Source organism: Varroa destructor, unplaced genomic scaffold, assembly GCF_002443255.2.
Source record: "Varroa destructor unplaced genomic scaffold, Vdes_3.0 BEIS01000005.1, whole genome shotgun sequence".
NCBI lineage: Eukaryota > Metazoa > Arthropoda > Arachnida > Mesostigmata > Varroidae > Varroa > Varroa destructor.
This window is the reverse complement of record NW_019211458.1, coordinates 37,646,088-37,666,055: the sequence shown is the minus strand read 5'-3', so window position 1 is coordinate 37,666,055 and position 19,968 is coordinate 37,646,088. Positions and strand designations below refer to the sequence as shown.

The window sequence follows — 19,968 nt, the reverse complement described above, 5'->3', positions numbered from 1 at the left end:
TTTCCAACTAAACAACGTATTCAACTAAGTTCTTGTATTTTTTCACGCCGATGGTGACCTATGCGGCGTTCATCGTGCAGCATTCAAAGATAGCGTACGATGTTATCCATACCTTGAAAACATTGGGAAAGCGTTAACCGCCACGTTGGTTTGATACGTTAGACTCAAAATAACTTAGAGTAGAGGACCGGGAGAACAACAGTTACTTGTTGTAGTATATGAAATGTGCTTTTTATATGAATTCCCATTATACACAATGTTGCTTGCAGCATATAGAAAAAAAAAAATAGGAATGACGGGAAAATTACAGTAATTTTATTCAAATACGTTTTTCAATTAAACAGATTCGGAATAGAAAATGGGAAGTAAATGCGATGATGTCGGTTTATTGTTTTGTTGAGAAAAGGCAGGACGAACATATTTTGTCTTGGCTGTCCAAAGGGTGTTTGCCGCTACTAACAGGAACTTGTTGTTTTTATCTAAAAACTTGTTGTTTTTAGATTGGCCTAACAAATTAGGAAGTTGAACTGTCAGTTGCTTATATTGAGTGCTCACTTATGTACTTGGTAGCAGACAGCTGTGATTGTGATGTAGCCACTACACTGATATAACTCATCTTTGTTCAAGTGCCTTAGTCAATTCTAGAGCTCTTATTTCTGGTAATCCCTTTGGCAATATTAGCTGGTTAGCACCATCATCTAGAGGCTCGATTGAACTGTTCTTAGAATCGATGTTATTAATTACATTATATCTTTCTTGCAATACCGGTCATGCTTCAAGTTACTTGTTGCAGAACTATTTTTAATATATGCTCAATCCATGTTGAAATAACAACAGTATTAAAAAAGTTAAGAGAGAAATTACATATCTAAATGGCAAGACCAGGCTACTCAGAAGGGTTACACGTGGAAAGGAACCTGTGATGGGAACACTGAACTGCATCGAACCTTACAATTTACCACTCAAGTTCTCAACTTTAACAGACACAGAAATGACTGATTTATATATGCGAGCTATATGCCGCTCGTTCAGTTTAAGAACAACCTGATCCTGTTATAGGTCTGATTCTTCGAAGTAAGCGCTTCATCCCAAAACCCATAGAGAATAGTTATTCGATAATAAGTATTACGAAGAAAATCATGGAACGGAAACTACGTAACGAAAGCAAAGGTGGATTAGGGATCAGCTTGTACAAAAAGACACGTTTATATTCGAGAACATACATGGCATTTATTAAGTTTTATTGGCTACGGAATAATTATCTTCTATTTTTTAGCCAATGCTTGTAATTAAAGTATTCAAGTAACAACAGTAATAGATGAGACAGAATGCTTGAAGAGAAGGTTCAACATTAAGTAACCGCTTACGTACGTATTATGAACGAAGTGACGTCAAGAAAGAGCTGCCATCACATTACATTCACATACATCAGACACGTAGTAAAATTAAAATTATATGTCATCGACATATATTAAAACAATAGTCTATTAGATAATCTATTGAACACAGTCGGCTTGTATCCATCCTTGAGTTAGATGCGACCAGGGTCACGTGGTCCTGATGACATTGTTTTCATGAATCTAAATATTTTCGGTTAGGTAAAATTTTCAGATGTAATAGCGTTGGCTATGAACTGTGCGAGACCCATTCTCCACCGACTCCTCTGCGCGAACTAGTAGGCTTATTAACGAACACGACGAGGAAATCAGTACCGTAGTTTCTTTCAATGAGAATATCGACTCGAGCTATACTTTACATTGAATGAACAATCTTATCAAGTGTATACATGCACATAGTACCTATGCTATCGTGTATCTCAGACAAATGCTTAGGGTAATGGAGGTAACAGTACCAGACGCTGGACGCTGTTAAACACAATTAGGATATTTCAAATGCTAGCAGTAACTTGGCGTGCGAGTGCAAGCTGCGGCCGTTTCTCCTTTTTCGCAGGGAAACAGAAACGGGCCCAAGTCTCTCTTAGACACATGCTTACGGTAAAAGCGTATCGTTGGCGGCTCGTCTTACGTCGCTAACATGCTACGCCATCTCATTAAATACGTCCCGAGTTCTGGCTTGACTCGCTGCATAACGATCATTCGTTAGACAACTCGCATAGTTCCCTCCCATTAGTTGATCAAGTCTGTACCCTGTCCGAAGTAAGCCCAAAGTTCGAATGCGCGGGGGTGCATCTCCCCAGTTGAATTTGCTCGTGCCAGTGCACGTCTGTCGACTGACCTATCGTGAGTTTGTCGTTAGCAAGATGTTCCCGTTCATCTACGCCGCTCGGACAGAATCAAACCCAAATTGGGTGCTTGTTCTAACAGTGGTCACAACAGTCTGCCTGTTGGAACGATGCGCTCTCGGGGGGGAAGCGTTTTACCCTGGCGAGCCCGTCGATCGGCGATTTGGCAATGTAAGTGGCTCTAAGAGTTTCAAATTTTTTACTAAAAAATGCTTCAGTGAAGTGCTTTAGTTGTGTGCTAGTTCATGGTTCTGAAGCATCTAAATATCACTTCAATAAAGATTTGACGTCGTATTTGGAAATTGTCTTCGAGATCGACGCTTGTGTTCGCGGGTATATCAATGTTTTTTTTTTTTCGATTTCTTAGGAATTAGATAAATCTGAACTACAGGAACACACCGAGTTACTTTATTGTTCTGTACATTTTTGTACGGCTTGACTTCTAATCAATCAGTTGGGTTACAATAGAGTCTAGTAGTTTCTTTAATATATATACCAACTTTATTACTACGCAATACGAGAGTTGCAGTTAAATGCATGTATCTGCATTATCTCATGCGATAAACATCGGAATGAACGCAAAAAATGTTTCCTTTATGTAAATGTAAAGTCTACTTAAAGGTTCCGAAATGGCCAAAAGAGCTGGTATGTCGTCTGAAGTTCTGCTGAAATCTGCTGAAGTTAATTGGATATCGTGTGTCGAGTCCGTATTTTCCTACAACCGGAGCGATCAGGCCAGTCTTGTAAGCTCTTCAGATATCACCTTCTATGCGCTATTGAGCCTAAGTTGACTTCGTCTCTCTCTTTATAGATAGTTCCTATAGGAATGTTGAATAAACGAGAATTTCATCTAAGTAGTATTGAAGACTTGTGTCTAACGACAGTGGTTGACTATATTTCTATTCCATATATAACCCTTCGATTCGCAAAATCGATAGACGTATACTAATATTGAAATGACCGCTGTGGACCGCTTTTATTTCGCAAATACATTAGAATGTGGTGTTATTTTTTTAAGCTTCCGTACTGCCAGATCAACCGAGCCAGTTTCAAAACGTTACACGACAACAGCTATAGACATCACGAAATAATCTGTGTAACTTTACATGGAGCCGTATAGTATTCTGTCAATGATCATCAGCCCGCCTGAGGCAGCTAGATACTTCTTGGACCGGACGATGTACGAAGGCTCGAAGAGGTTTTTTGGAGGAATCACACCTGGATTTGTTGGTAAGCTCAGCACCGTCGACCCGCCGTCTCTTTTTCTACTCCATCATTAGTGTATGTTAAATAGTAGACACGCGTCAACAACGACTATTATGTATGCATTCGTATTTGCGAAACTGTTACAGGGTAGCAGCTGAGCCATAGGAATTAAGTCGAGCATTGTTAAAATTTATGGAACATCTCACTATCGTTGTTATACAAAGCCGAATGAAGACTTTAAAGTATTGCGATACAGTAATTTATGGTTTAATGGTATGCTCGTTTTAAAGCTGGGCCAAAGTAACGTGCGTTTTTTTGACCCACTATATTAGACATAAATAGACTTGAGCTTTAAAGAAGATTTAAATTGCGAACGTCTAAGCTCCAGCTTCTAACCGGATCACTGAATATTTCAACGATACAGACTTTTTTTGACATCAGGATACACACTTTTTTCGGTAAGCTCGTTTGAAAGTGCTGCTCAGTGAAAAGCTTCACCGTATGGCCCTTCGCATCAATTCGAACCTATCAAATAATGTCCTCTCTTGAATTGTTCTACTAGAATTGATCCTTGTCCTGTGCAAGTATTTTACATTGAGTAGATTCATTCATTTGTAGTATACAGGATACAACTACAGTATTTCAACAAGTATATCACATATGACAAACGTGTCTGTAAATAATGTGATTAAATACGAATTGCACGAGGTGCACAACAGCTTTTGATCCTGTTCTAGTTTGTGGATTTTTTTGCCGTGACTGAATGAGTCTACAACGTAACAACTAACCCTTAGATGAAACCAATTAGATCTGAATGGTGGATAACATAATTTTAATCATGTTTCCATATAGCCTCCAGCCCAAACACGTGCTTCAATACCAATCCATTTTTATCGTGCTTTTATAATAAAGGCACAATGTCCTTATGGCAGCAATACATAATAAGTACATCGATTTTACTCTGGCTGGATGTTCGTTTACTTTACGAATCGTAAACTTACACAAACACCTTGGCGCAGCTGGCTGCATAGATGAAGCGCGAAAATCTGACTACGATTGGTACTATTGGTTAATTAAGAATCATATTTAAATGGCATTACTAGCTTTTGCTTGACGTTTGTCTTTATTTATCGTTTTCGTAGGTACACGGGGCAAGAAGAACCAGCCCCTCGGTGGAGCTCGTGGAAAGCACATCTGGTCATCGTCTTTGAGTGAAGAAGACCGATAGACGCGTGTGCACAACGTGACTCAATATTACTAGCGCGTTTAAATTTTATTGACAATTTATTGCCGGAGGCAAATTGTCGATGTCGTCGAAATCAAATCTAGAAGACAACTAACTAGAGCCACATACTTGACTGGTATACTTTCACATATATACGCCATGCTTTGATTTAAGAAACACAATGAGGCACGAGTTCTTCTTTATGAAATGATACTACCGAATATTAAGCTATCATACAACATAGACGTTTTGCTTGATATAGTTACTCTTTTGTGAACAGATGCGTAAAAACAAACGGTCTAATCGTTTAAATACGCACTTGTTTGTTATGTGATTAATTCTTGCTATTCTAGATTGATAGGTACTTTCTAGCTACACGCCATTGTCAAAAAATGTATAACAATGCGATTCCTGCTTGTGCTGTCGTTAAGGTAACACGGTAATTATGAGTGCTAAGGTGAAGCGGCGAGGTCGAAATTTCCAGCGACAACTTAACTGCCAGATGTCCAAACAAAGGCCATGGGCAGAGTAGATAAAGGCAAGGTCCATTGAATACGTGCAATCTTTTGTTAAGCCGTCAAGTAATTATTACTTTTATTACACCACACAGTAATATTTCGTAGTAATGTCGATCACAACAGATCTAAATCTTCGTAGAAAGATATACACACACAATTCTGTCGTCGAGGAACAACAGCATCACGACGGACTGATTATAATACAATTATTTTTATGAAACGAGAGGAATGCTAAATGATGGCGGCAGAAGGTCGTATACATGTATGGTATAAACATATCAGAATGAATGGAAAGCTCTACATTGATCAAGACGCTGATGGGGACTTTGATATGCTTCTAAGCCCTAGAACAGCAGACCGGCGCGTATTTCAATTATATTATATCATTGTAACTTTTTGGACTAGGAAGCTTTCAACAAAATACTTAGGTAAAATACAATGGATGTTTTTCAAATGAACAGGCTTAGATATCGTAGGTTAAAATGTACCAAGTGTTTGTTGAGATTTTTTTTGTGTATAAAGTATTTGTCTTGCGAATTCATGTGTCAGTTAATCGCAGGGTTTACAATGAATTCGTTTGAAGTTGAAGCGAAGTTGAATTATAAAGGTATTTGAATAATTCTGCCAACCATAGAATGTGACGTACCGAGGGCAGAAACAGAAGCCCACCTATATATGTATATATATAGTCAAGAAATCTCGTAAATAAGCAGTGGACATCCATTTGCACAGGACTTAATCATTTTCGGACGCGGTTCATTAGACCTATTCTACGATTTGTAGCACTTTCTGTATAATACAAGTTAATTTGTGCTTTCTTATTGTTCAATTCAAAACGGAAATAAAGTATAGATGCGGGATAATGACCGAATATATTTTCTCTATAACATCTCATAATGGGGATATGAAAATGTATCCAGATCCAAAAAATGATTTTAACTTGCTGAGTTGACATTAGAAAATAATATCGTCGCTTGTGGTTATAGTATTATTCTATCTATAGAGGATCTTGCCTCGTCTAACATATGATTTCAAGTTTGAGCAAAAAAGAAAGAGTTCATTGAGCTTAATTCCTAAATATTATGGATTGATATATAAAATGGTCACTGGTACAGTGTGGTTTATGTCACGCTCTTCCTCAAACAAGCCCTCCTGATTGCATCCAAAATAAACATCGAATCGCCAATTGAGTTAATAGAAAATGATTTCAAACATATATTAATCTAACAATAACTATCAAAGTGAATCTACATGCAAAGAGGAATCTTTTTCACCGCTTAGGCAAACTAAGCAAACTAGGGGTTAGGTGATCTGGGTGGTTAACTAACAAGCACACAGTCACGGTGGCTTAAATCACAATGTTGGCAAAGACTATTACCAGAAATTAATGAACAGCAAAATATTAAGAAATTAAGCTCGAAAAAATAATTATTGATAACGTTAGTAGCTATTTGTATAGGCGCTACGCCATTCTATGGGTCTCTTGGAAGAACCCACATAAGACAAGCAACATCCACCTTGATTAAAATTTTAATAAGGGGAAGTCTTTAATTCTATACCTAAGAAAGGCGATTTCAAGAATTTGTTCGCCTATCAGCAACAACACCGCCGAAAAAGCCAAGCCAACTATCTAAGAAGGCCGTGAGTCATGCTTTGGTGCTACCGTAGTATGCAATAGGGCTTACCCTATATTATGTTTGGAGTATACATTCAGTGGGTGGACATTATGCATCTTGGCAAGCCCGTAGGGCAGAGGGCTCATGAAGCAGCTCGTACAGAAAACGTTTTTTGCTATGAAAAAATGGGTCTTTATGATTATTTCTGAATTGCTGTGATGGCTTTACAAGAACACCATGTAATGAAAAAAAAAAAATGCTACTTCGTCTCTGGATATCATTGAATTTCTTTCACATTCAAGAGCCAAATTCACTGTGCTTAAATATAAGAAGTACCCTACGTCTGCTCTGGTTTTTAAAACGAGTAGTGTTGTCTTCAGTTTATGCTAATTATAGTGACGACGCACTAGTCCCAGCACAAATGCGATTTAATCATTCGACATTTTATTTTTAGGTTCTAACTTAAAACGTTTCTCATGCTTTTCTATCTGCGGTACTTAAGCTGCTAGGCATTTCAAACGGCTGAATTTTAGAATGAAATAAAGTGTGTCTATGTATCTCTAGGTTTAGCAAGCTTAATGGGTGACCTATTTGCCTACTACTCTTAAGTGTACGCATGTTGTAGTCTAGGTTCGAGCCTGGGCATAGACACACTTCGTTTCGTACCGAACGTAAAGGGCGAGATGTGCAGGTTTAACAAGCAGGCGCATTATATGAAACAATAACGCAGTAATGAAGCCCTCTAAATGCATACCTTTACTTTTTGATCATTAAAACTGAAATCTCAATGTTTGGACAATAATACGTATAGGCTAGGTATTTTACACATACTGTGCCATCTGGAGCTTCCTAAAATCTTGAGCGATTGTCGAAAATCATGAAAACAGATTTACTGCTCTTTACGTTATTTACGAGATCGTACAATTTTCGCTAACATTGTGAGTGTATAGTTAAGAGTACAGGCTGCGTTTTATGTGGCCCACAAAGTGAATAGCTATTCTTTTTTACCGTGAGAGTAACGTTTTCGATAATAGATAAGCTTAGGGTAAATGGGCCACATTTTTAGCTATATTATAAGCTTCGAATCTCCACAGGTAGTATAATGATTACCGAGTACGGCGGCACCAAAATTACATCGAGTACTCTGTTAAAAAAAATAAGTCGAAGCCACAGTAATAGACATACATAGCTGTATAGAACGAGTTTTCTGTCATGATATGCATCTTGTTTTGATGCACTTCCTAAAGCTGAGATAATGGGGGGGGGGGGGGCCTACCATAGGAGGTGGAAAGTATAAATAAAGGCAAAAAAATACACTTGCAGCCTTGTTCTACTCTAAATGAAAAGAAAAACTCACAAATTCATCCGAAACCATCTAGTAGAAATAGAAGTGAAAGTGACCCTACAATTCAAAGAGTGGTTAAAGACAAACCTAGTATTACTATGTATACATAATCATTAAATTAATTTTAATAAGTAACCGTTTCGTGTGTTTACATTTCTGCACATTAGGTTGCTATGATACACCGAACTAATGCTGTCAAAGCCACATAAGTTACCTGATGGGTCTGAATTAGACGTCTTGATGATATACTGTATCTTCATTGACGTGTGCAGTCTTTTTTTTTTTTTCGATTTTTATAGGTATGGTGTATCCACCACTTGTACAAACCGCAAGCAGAAACACTTTAGTGAAAAAGTCTGCAAAACAAGCGTTACATTTCGGTCGTAAATTTTATCACTTACGATGTATATGTATATGACGTTGCATTACGCGTGGTTCAATAATTAGGCTTCCGAAGGGGGTAAAAACTGTGTGAGTGGAGCGGATTTGGGGTTCGATTGCGTAATACTCCCTTGAATTTGTTGCTGTATAATTATTGTAGCAGGAGTTTTTGTGTAATTGTTTAGACTTGAGAATGATTTTTAGAGATAATACGAATTAGCTAAGCCTACGCGGCTTTATACGAATTAAGAGTGAACAGTTCCGTAAGTGTTAGAAAAAATACTTGATATAAGATACAGTTATTCGGGCGAGAAGCATGTAACAGACTGAATAGAGTCTCACCTTCGATTCAAAGTCATTGCACGACGATTATTACACAAAGTTCGCCTTGTGTAACAATCGTCGTGCAATTAAATTTGATAAGTATTTATGTTCGCAATGTGAGGATAATGTATTACGGTGCAACTGATTTTTGCTCCCATTAATCAATAGCAAGTGTTTAGAAGTAACGTGCGCTGGACGTGATTCGTGACGCTGAACATCTATCATTAAATGTGAAATCTACTTAACCAGACCACGGTATCGCAGATAATATAACAAAACCTTTCTACCTTTGTAGCCGAGGAGCGGGTTTCAAAACTCTTGGAGAATCTGCTGTTCTTTTCATCGGTCCTTTGACATAAAACATATCCTTTCCGATAACGCGCCATCGTTAATTGCAAGATGAGCTATGGTTTCAGGTTTCTGCATTTCTAAAACTAGCCTTGAAGTTGGCCGTCATGCTTACTTTGCGCGATACTTCGGCCCTGTAGTAGGATGCAATGGCCTTCTAGATGATTGTAAATCTAAAGCCTTTCCTGCCGACCAAAAAGTGACAATAGTCCCGTAAATCACTGGGCTAGGTTTGTCGCGAGACAACATAGCCCTCTCCTGGGGGAGATGTGTAGTGTCTGCAGGTGACTGCCGATGATCTCATTGGCTGCTAAAAAGTTATAGCTCGACTATCGATAATTATGCGGTCACACTGGGCTTGTTATTTCCTACGTGATTAGCGAGCTTCTAGTAAACGGTAGCTTAAAAAGAGACCCTTTGGATGGCCTACTTTTAGTGTGTTTTTAATTCTGAAACTTTTGCAACCCCGTTCAGATACAGTCAGAGATCTTTGCATGTTTTGTCAAAGCCGTAAATAGGTTAATTTTATTCGTGGTTATCCGAACCGTGAAAAAACTTGCAACTTCCTGTGACCGCCCCAATATCTCTGATGAATAAAATCGTCTTCTTGTGTCTGAAGATTCGTGACGAAGTTATAAACTAGTTTTCCAAAAAAAATCGTATTATCTTTTCTTTCTTGACGCGACCAGTCAAGGCAGGTGGATAGCTAGAGAGAGACAGCGAAAGATAATCGCAGCCACTTAAGAAACTGGCTGGGATTGATGCTCACGGGGCTCACTGAGCAGAAAAAGTCATAGACAGGGGCATGACAACTCCGCATCGGTTTCTGTATTTAGCGGAATGACTAATATTGACTAGCCAGGTTTGCTTCATCTCAATACATTTATCGTTTTGAATTTTATTTTTATTCATTCTATCGTGTATCTTTTCATACTTTTATTTTCATTAGGCTGTTCAAAGAAAACATCTATTGGCATTTACCAACCTGATTTCAAACATCATAAAATAAATCAATTCAGGTAACTAGTTTTGGCTGAAATTTTATTTTTGTTACCTTTGAACATTACCAGCTAGTATTGTTCTCCTGGCATGAACAGTTAAGGTTACGCGCTATATATTATAAATATCCCACCTATAGGCTATGTTTCAACCGAAAAATAGGACAGCCCTTAACGAATACACTTGACAAACGGTTCTCATGCGGCGTTCGAATAGTTTCGAATTAACCACGCTGATCATCTCAAAGTTCGCAAGAGTGCCACTTCCAAGGATAAATGTAGCGTCGGATCTAGGTATCGGTGAGGGGTCTTTGTGGTCTTGTGAAGGCAATATTCGGTTTTAGCAAGCAGTTAGGTATCAACCTCAATGATACGATGAAAATTTTCCTTCCCCATTGACATCTCAATACTGTAATATAAAGCTGATTGGCCGACATTTGTGTCACAGCATTATGACCAGGCTTACTTGTGGAACATTGCTCGAGTGTTTCGAACGACGACAGTGACATCGACAGCGAGATTACACTTTGTTTGATATGCCTTACCCGTCTGAGCAGCTTGACTACTATGTGAGCCAGTATCAGTCATCAGTGCTAAGCCACCATGGCCCTGTGTTAACAACTATTTACTTCTTTCTTAAGAAAGAAGAGCTCGAACCGATGAAACGTGTGTCTACAGTGGATCGGGAGGCAGATGAATATGGACTTTGTCGACGCTACGGGGTTCGCTACGGAATCGTTGGAATCCTGGCGAAATATCAACGTGCCACCTCCTGTACACGTCTTCGTGACCGACCGCAAATAATTAATGATGATGTTGATAATGTTACGCGTCTGTGCCGACCAAATTCACAATGTTTTTTTTTATTGTAGAGCGACAACCGATCGGTACTGCAGGTGAAGCGAGGGCATGTGTTCGCAGTCGTCTGGCAAACATTCTTCGTAAATTTAACAGAAATTGCTCCGCAGTTTCGGTTGAGGGCTTAACAGTAAGTGTGTGCTGATATCGAATGCCTCCTCGGGGCTACTAATGAAGATGATTTTTGTGTGTAGCTTGTTCCCACACCGCCTAATGTGAAGTTCATTATATTTTGCAGTCAACGGCTCTTTGCTGAGGTGGCAAATATTAGAGGTGGACCCAATGATAATAAATAAGTTCCGTAAATCAGTGATGCGGAGGCATCCGTTTTACACACTGAAAGGTGTACCAGCTCAATAAAATGCGGCCGTTTATTAGAACAGCTGTAGAAATTCGTCTGTATTTTTATGTTTCCGCCCGCAATAGCGTTAACCAGCCTATGATCGGCTTTAACATCATAGGACAGAATGCGGTCGTGAATATTTTTCGAAGATGCTATCAAAGAAAACAGAAATGTACGAACAAACGTCACGGAAATTCGTCAACAGATTGATAGTAAGTCGTACCGGAGATTCGCTTTATACTTCTACTGTGTGCTACACGATTATTACGCTTTGGGAAATGACCATGAACTAATCTAAACGGTTTTGCCTGGAGCGCCCATTTACGGAACTCGAGCGAGAGACATATGTTATAGATACACACGCACCCACACTTGCACTCACACTCACACTCACACACACATACACACACACACGTACACACACACAAAAGTACACAGACACACCCATACACACGGCCACAGACACACACACACACGAAACTGCGTGATTATACCCCGATGGACCTACGTCAGCTCCAGCAGCAGATAACATGTAGGCACTCAAACCTGACCGACTACGAAGTCTTCGTTCTTGGTGTAATTACTATGTGTCCACAGGTAGACAGCATTCTTTTTTATTTCAGTCAAGTCACATATCCCTAAATGAGGTAGCGACCACAAAAAAGGAAGAAAGTTCTTTTGGTTGTGTGTGTTGCACGAAGTCTTCAGTGTTCGGTTCTACAAGGTCAGTTGATTTAGAAGCTCCGGCCTAGGAATTACGCGAAGCGTCATACAATCAGTGGGTAGGTCCAATAACGCAGCGTAATGCAGCTAGACTGTTTTTTAAAAAAAATAAACTTCACGGGGCTAGGCATCTACCAATGGAAAGGTGTGTTCGATATGAAATGTTAGCAATGTCTGATTTATGTAAAGAAGTTTTAATTGGGTCTATAAAAGAGTCCAGTAGCGGTCGCTGAATGACACATTATTTGGCACGTACCGGCGACCACTATTATGATATTGTGTATACTCGACAAACTGGTGTTATCCATCGCGGTTAAAAGTTAATACAGTTAGTATGGATAACTTCACGTATATACGTATTGTCAATGCTAAACTATATATAGGTCAGGAAAAACGGCGTGAAAATACTTATTAGAAAAAATATCTCTTAGTCGAGAGAAATAAAGAAATTTTTAAATGCAATATTATATATAATAAACTGTTTTCAATTACTTGGAGCAGTCACACAGATAAATATACATAAGGGAATACATAACAATAAAACTAAACGCAGGCTGTTCAATCAAAGCATAGATCAAGAATCCCGTCCCCGACTTTACATTCTGCTAACTTGGCCAAGCTGGACTTTTTTATAGCTTCAGACTTTGGAGTCTCTTGAAGGCTATGAAGTACTCGCGTTCGTAACCACGCGATTTTCCCATGTCCTTCTAGCACTGTTGGTACATAGTGGCACCTTGTCGCTCATAAGGATCATTTCGACCATCCAAGCTGGACTCTTGATGATCCTTTTCATAGACCATCTCCGTTATTCCTGCTGCGTAGATACATACCTAGATAACTACCCTTCAGTTAACTATGCAGTGACTTGTATGTTTAAGCATTCACATATTTTATATTATTATATAAGAGTAATTGATTATTACGTTATTTAGTGAAGAAATGCGCCTCAATATCGTTCGTTTTATCGATGGCAGCGAGTTCAATGGATAATATACCTTCTCTCTTGAATATGAATCGACCACGAACGTTCGCTAAGGAACTGTTACAGAACAAAAGTAGCGAGGTCTGCGGTGATGCTTGCCACCCGCTCACTCCGTCAAGCCTGAATTTCACATACTGCCGCTGCGGGCCTGTTCACTGCAGATGTGATTTAGGCCACTGCGCTGTAGGCATTTATGGAATATATTTGAGTATGTATAGTGGACTGTATTTTTTTCTGGCATTGGTACTAAAATGTTTGAATCATTGCTCCACTTACCGCCTCCGACGCGCACCCTTGCAGACGATACAAGAAGGCTAAGGGTAACGGTTGAATGCGCAGGCTCACATATTACTACGTGTCCCGAATTTGCTAGACACCATCTGTGCGGTCTCCGGATATATATTGCTGCGTATACACCGGATCTAACCACCATTCTACCTCTCTTCAAGGCTTAAGAAACATCTGAAATGACAAGAAAAATTTAATGATCAGGAAAGTACAGCGAAAATAAAAGCAGAGCCGGAATTCGTCACCATGATTGAATTCGTCAAAGAGTAGGAAAAGCTTGTTAGAAAAACGTGCATGACATTTGGTGCCGGCGAACACTATTTCAAAAAAGCCCGCTTATATGGGCAACACACGTCTTAGTTCATTGTTTCGATTTTATGATTCGTTCACTGCGGATGGGCTTATTCAGATGATAAATCTCTAAAAATCGGTTACGTGAATCAATCAAATCAATCTACAAGTCATCATTCGCCCTTCTCTTTCTTGCGTCTTGCGTTGAATCATTGCTCCTCTAGACAGTTTCTACATGTTTATGAAATGATTACTATATATCTGAATGACCCGTTCAATTGAGGCGCCTCAAATATCCCATTTGTAAGCTCTGTAAACTTTAGATTACTCCGTAGACAACTCCAGTGTGTTAAGTGATTCCGCAAAGTATCAAAGACGACGTTTCTACTATTTTTTGTTTCAAGTGGGGATTAGTGTTTGGCTGTATAATCGTTTCTAAGTATTATGCGAGTGTGACGTATGTGCGTTTTTCGAAGAAGTGCAAACTTCGTCAGGTTGACGCCAGGAGTCACGTGTCCTAGTTCATAAAAATAGGTGATGGCCAATATAAGGTCACAGCATGTACTAGGCTAGATTAATAACGACAATTTTTATCAGTTCTTCAGCTGATCCACTTTGTTACAGTATAAGGTTTGGGATGCCTGCTTACAAAACCTAACAGTAAAGGCACGACCGATGTAACAGCGCCCTTCGAGACGGGGCATTTGAACAATTCAACCAGTAAATAGCGACAAGATAAGCAAGTAATCTATTCGGTGTGCGTGGCGGTGCAGAAATTTCGTGCTTCTATATACATCTATATGGAATATGTCGACAAGGAGATCAACATGCGATCTGTGGGTTTTATGTCTAATCGACGAGTCCGAGCAATGACTTCTGGGGAAGCTGCAACTATTACGCGGCTCGAGAATTGAATAGCTGGTAAATCGCAACGGGGCAACAACGTTAAAGGGTAAACTTTTCAGAATATAGACATGATAATTGTTCTTCGCACCAGCCATTTAACTTCCGTTATTCCCATTAAGTGATTAGTATGTGGCTTCGTTAGGATCTGTTTTAAATAGCTTCAAATTGAATTCGTTCGTACCTTTGTGGGTGTTTCAGGACCAGTACATCTATACAAAAACCAATAGTTTCAAACGTATGCTCAAGTAGCACCTACGGCTAGCAAAAAAAGACAATGCAATAGTGTGATATATAGAACATTCAGTGACCTTCTATTTGAAACGACACCGCACTACCATAACGCTGACGTGAGCAAACTCCACTGTAAAATGGTGTGTATTTTTGAGAGAATATATATCCAGTCCGTTGTGTTGCTATTCACCAACACTCGCGGCTATGATTGAATAATTCACAAAATGATTCTACTACAAAATCTGCATTTTCTGTAGTATCTACCACTATAATAAAATTATAATACACTTTACTATGTGGTTCATCTGTCACAGCTTGAATATTTCCATAGTTACTGAGCAATTTCAATACTGCCCCTTGTTCTTTTGCAACTATTGCTGAGAACCCTGCAGCATCAAGAGCACAGAATGAAGAAATTATAGAATTTTTGCCTTCTGCTCGTTTATCCCGTACACGCTATCGACCCTTCTATTTCTAAACAGAATGCTATTTTATGGTAACTCCTAGCGTAGGACACGTACTGAACTTAGACTAAATCAAGTTCTGCGAGTGGCTTGACGCGGAAACGTTGTTGCCTTTTTCGTGCGAACCCCTCGAACCTTAAGCCACTTGGGTTTAGTCCCAAAGGTTAAACGATGACCAATCTTTGAAGTTCCGAGTAGTGAACAATTCAATGGGCATCTGTCTGAAGTACATGCCCATTGAATCGGTCACAAATCGGATAGTTTTTCGGGGTTAAATGACGTGGCGTAGTCGCTGGTAAAAGTGCTTACTCAAGTTAAGATCGCACGCGAGAGCCTGTAAAGATAGCAGGCATTTCACTGATTAGATGAGTCAATAATTAAATATACTCTAAGCTTGTTTCAAAATAGGAAATAATTACTGCGGGATGGTTCGTTTATTTTTTTTTTCATCTCCGGTATTGATAGACGATCATACAACACTCCAGAGGACCGATCCTGCAAATCTATACAAATATCACTATATCGATATTATGAGCGAACAGGCCTGTAAGTAAAGAGCCTAACCAAGTTTTTTTTGCAAGTAAATGTCTGCAATAATAGGAACGATGAGAGACTATGAGGATCGATCTGTAGAGGATATTTGTCTTATTTCAAATCGCTGCTTTATGGCTACCGTCCATATAGAACAACATCCAGAAATGGAAAAAAGAGAAATATGTCATTGGCTTTAAAAATATACTGTTAATTAACGATTTCGGTGGCATTTAAGGTAAAGTATGTAGCTAGGGTTACACACAATCAATTAAATAAATTTTAAAGATGGTACTTCTAAATCGACTTAATCGTCAATGCGGAAGAGGCAAGCCATTGGTGCACAATAGTGATGGCGGATCATTACCGTGAAGCTGGCGGGGAAACTAGCACTTCGGAGACAAATAGCTTTCAGAGCAAATGTAGTTATCATGATTAGTAGGACCGTAAGCGATCGCGGATCCTATTATACAAGCTAACGTGTACAACACCAACAACAAGGCAATGCTTGCGAGGATTTTTTACTCGCTCATAACTGCGTCTTGAAAAAACTTCACGAAAAATAGGTCTGCAAGAAGAGATAACCCATTTCGCTAAAATTCTTTGATCCAACTTAAATTTCGCAGGGAGGTACCACGCTTGCGATATTCGTGCTTAGTAGATTTAATTAATTTAGGCTATATAATCGAACGCAGTGTTCCACTTGTAGCAAATCTTGTCAAGGTGTACATTGTCGTTTTATGCGTATGTTTACAGAAACAAACGATGTCTATAAAAATTATTATTATTATTATTATTATTAATACGAAATCAGATGAAATTAGCGAACGTTATACGTTCTTTGTTGTATCTGATATAAACAGAAAATTTTTCTGGTGACCAACTCTTGTTGATCGATTGTTGGATCCAATCAACTGATGCATGTCCAGATACGGAGTGGAGCGCCAATGTTTACATGGTGGATATTTCGCAGATTCATTGAAGTTCTTCAGTATTAGAAAGCGAATCTACCAGTGATGTGAAGTTGATGTATTTTTTTTTTACCGAATGCTTTTAGTACAGCGTAAACAGGTACAAACACATTTTAGCCTAAATATGTCCTACAAAAAAAGTATTTCCACGATAAGGACAGGATTCTGCAAAGCCGAAAAGACACATTCAGAGTTTGTGTGACTACTAGGCCGAGTGCGCGCATTTCATGACTTACGTAACAGTCTATAAAAGAAAAACCAGAACTGGAAAACATGACGTATTCCAGGCACCCGAAAGTCGGGCTAATAAAAAAAGATACAAGAGCTGCTATTTATAACCATCATCTTAAATCGAATAGAATGGCGACAAACTAGCTGTCATAAACATTGCCCCAGACCGAAAGACTGAATCATTCAATAGCTAAGATTAAATATTACTCACCAAGTGGCTTTAACTCTTTGAATCGGTATCATCGGTCTGATCTTTTCGTCAGGGGTGAATTAAGTGGGGGGGGAGGGGTAGTCGGGGAGGGAGGGAGGGAGGGAGGGAGGGAGGGGGGTAATGAGCCGCGCTTAATTCAGTGGGCATAAACGAAGGGAATGACAATGAAAGTATTGGACTGACGCTTGTTCCTATAGTGTAAGTTAAGTAACAAAAAAAAAGAAGTAAAAAAAATTAAACGACCGAAAGTAGAGAAACATTAACACTATAGTGGTGAGGCACAACATTGTTAGGGTATTTACAGAACCGTTTGAGGTTAAATTCAAGACGATCCCATTGAAAATCCAAAAAATCCCATTGAAGCTTTCGAATAATTCTTTCAAAGCCTTTGACATAAAATAATAATCAATTACCTGGCTATGAAGATTGTGTTTCGTAATCAGGTGAACTATGTCTATGTGTTATTTTGTTGTTGACAAAATATTCATGCAGATATATATTGCTCGTTCGTGTTTGACACTTTTCCAACTCGAATGTTTAGCTGTCTATGAAATGTTTGAATTGTTTTGAGCATCGACAAACCGTTGTTCCATTGTCCTGCCTGTTCAATGGAGAAGGCCTTTATGGCCGTGAAAAGTTCGGCGTCGTGCGGTTCGGCCGGATCGTGCAGGAGAGGCGAGAACATGTCTCGTGGCGCGCTGTTAGAGATGTGATAATGTCGTATGAATAGAGTATTGCATTTGGAAACGTTCTGAAGCGGGCACGGATGATATATGTAGACTAATTCAAAATAATGCAACAAAATAGAAGAAAATGCGAAAAATGGTTGAGATGGGTTTTCGCGTACGTTGCCTGGTCGCGGTAGTTCAACGACAGAATCTCATTGTCATCAGGCTACAATACTACTTCCGGACCAGTCATCAGTAAGATCTCTATATTAAATGCTAAGGTAGATTTTGCTCGTAGTTCGGTATCGGTTTGTTTGTTTGTTTGTTACATAAACTTCAAGTTAGGTCGAAGTTGCCTTTGTTGCGCAAAACAAAGCATATTGATTTCGATATCAAATTGGGCATTAACAGCTACGGTGCTATTGCGTTGGTTCACGTCTTTTACGTCAGTTATGATGGTACAACCGCGTAGGTAGAAGGTACTTTGGATTGAACTACAAGTTACGAAGTAGTGAAATAGCTGGGACAATTATAGCAGCAAAAGTAAATAACCTAACATTTACCTGGCCAATTGTAGACGTTCGCGCCATGTGAACCGCACTGACTTAGCATTCAGCCATCAGGGCCCTTCTGCGGATCTTAGCACACTGACTTCCTTTAGAAAATCTTTCATTACGTGATAGCACCGTTACACACGATGGGATGCGATCGTCTCCAACGACCATTTTAGGTTATGAGTAAAGGGGTAGTAATCCACGAAAACGTTGTTTTACTCGCTTGTGCGTATGGACCATAAAACATTACCGTTGATTTATAGCCGAATCCTAATCGTTCGAAGATTAGGTAAAACTGTTGGTTTTCCTTGACAACACCGTGCGCAATGACGGCAGAGCAAGCCAATCATCCGACCCTGGAGAGACTTTCTGGACTCCCGTTGTCTCTATCGGCCATTGTGCCACAAACAAGTGGATGGCCCTTATCGTCGGCAGAAGTGATGACCTCTCTGGGTTGTTGGCACGCTAGCCACTCCAGTCGAGTGCAGCGGTTCGCGTTACGAACCGTCGCAAACGCTCGACCGGATAGCAATGAAGTCCTGCTGCTACCACTGCAGACACAGCCCGTTGTTGGTCATTGGTTGGGCTATCACAACGAGAGTCTATGACTTGACTAGCATTGGCGGTGGAGGTCGGGATGGCGGTGGTGCTGTGAATGGCGGAACGCCGAGCTGCTGTTGCTGCTGCTGCTGCTGTGGCTATTGGGCTACTACGGCTAGGCGTCTGCGGCGCCTTTGCCACAGTTCACCTGCCACGGCTAACATTGTCAGCATCGCGGCGGTACCGCCAAATGCGGAATACGATAGACTGAGGATAGGCTAACAGGCAGCGAGACTAACAGACAGGAGATACGAGGACGAGATAAGGGCGCATGCGCTGTCTGGGGCCCGCACACCTGTGGACCTCTCGTCAGCAACCGATACTAACGGTTTCTGCTAGCGCCGACGCTGCTCCCGCTCTTGACGCTGTGCCACTAGCACCAGCAGCGGTACAGCCTCTACTGTGCCTGGTACTACTGCAACTCCTGCTTAAAATCCTGCCAGGAGTTCGTCAATGTGGCGGTCGCTGCCGCTCTCTCAGTTCGTTCTGCTGAATAGTCTGCTGCTGCTGCTGCTGCTGCTTCTGCTGCTGTTGTTGTTGAACTGGCGGGTTGGTTGCCGGATGGACCGTGTCGGCTACATTTGTCCGTCGTCCGTTCATTCTCCTTTATCGGCCTTATGCTCTACGAACTCTCTATCTGGTTTGCTGCTACGACAGCTTTTGGTACGCCTGTCAGTATTACGCCTATCTGCTATGTTAACTGCTAGGTGACTCCCACTAGCGTTCCCTTGACCGCCAGCCTACCCAGTGTAGTGGACTGCTTCTGCTATTACTGTTGTATCGTTCTACACGGTTTGGCTCGGCGTATTGACGAGCAAGCGGCAGGCTGCGTAAATCAATGGCTGGATGGGATCGGGCAGCTACGCCCTACGGCCGTCGGATATTCTTCCGTCTCCTATTCTTCTCGCCTTCT

The 19,968-nt window shown here is 40.2% G+C and overlaps 2 long non-coding RNA genes across 2 annotated transcripts; one reads left to right on the top strand and one right to left on the bottom strand.

The window, feature by feature from the left end:
• Nucleotides 1-1,025: 1,025 nt before the first annotated feature.
• Nucleotides 1,026-19,682, bottom strand: LOC147755646 (uncharacterized). Its single transcript, XR_015329042.1, has 3 exons — nucleotides 18,465-19,682; nucleotides 13,386-13,571; nucleotides 1,026-3,060 (listed from the first exon to the last, which is right to left on the bottom strand). It is a non-coding gene; the product is annotated as an uncharacterized LOC147755646 (long non-coding RNA).
• On the top strand, nucleotides 2,294-5,950 carry LOC147755647 (uncharacterized). Its single transcript, XR_015329039.1, has 4 exons — nucleotides 2,294-2,413; nucleotides 2,853-2,985; nucleotides 3,261-3,472; nucleotides 4,591-5,950. It is a non-coding gene; the product is annotated as an uncharacterized LOC147755647 (long non-coding RNA).
• Nucleotides 19,683-19,968: the final 286 nt, after the last annotated feature.